This window comes from Phalaenopsis equestris, unplaced genomic scaffold (genome assembly GCF_001263595.1).
Source record: "Phalaenopsis equestris unplaced genomic scaffold, ASM126359v1 Scaffold000038, whole genome shotgun sequence".
Lineage (NCBI taxonomy): Eukaryota > Viridiplantae > Streptophyta > Magnoliopsida > Asparagales > Orchidaceae > Phalaenopsis > Phalaenopsis equestris.
Window position 1 is genome coordinate 1,004,028 of NW_018164480.1, and position 303 is coordinate 1,004,330.

Below are 303 nucleotides of genomic sequence, written 5' to 3' on the forward strand. Positions count from 1 at the left end.
GAGAAAATCTTCACCTTGCGAATATTCAATCCCTTAGGAGAAAAAATCTCCACCTTGCGAATATCCTGCCATTTAGGAGAAAATCTCCACTTTGCGAATATCCAGCCCCTTAGGAGAAATATCTCCACCTTGCGAATATCCTATCCTTTAGGAGAAAATCTCCACCTTGCGAATATTCAGCCCCTTAGGAGAAATATATCATGGAGTTTAATATGCACAAATGTGGGTTGAAGCACTTTTCTTGTTTGCGCCAGCACCTCGGCTAAACTGTTGTCCCGTGAGCGAAACCCTTCGCGAAATACC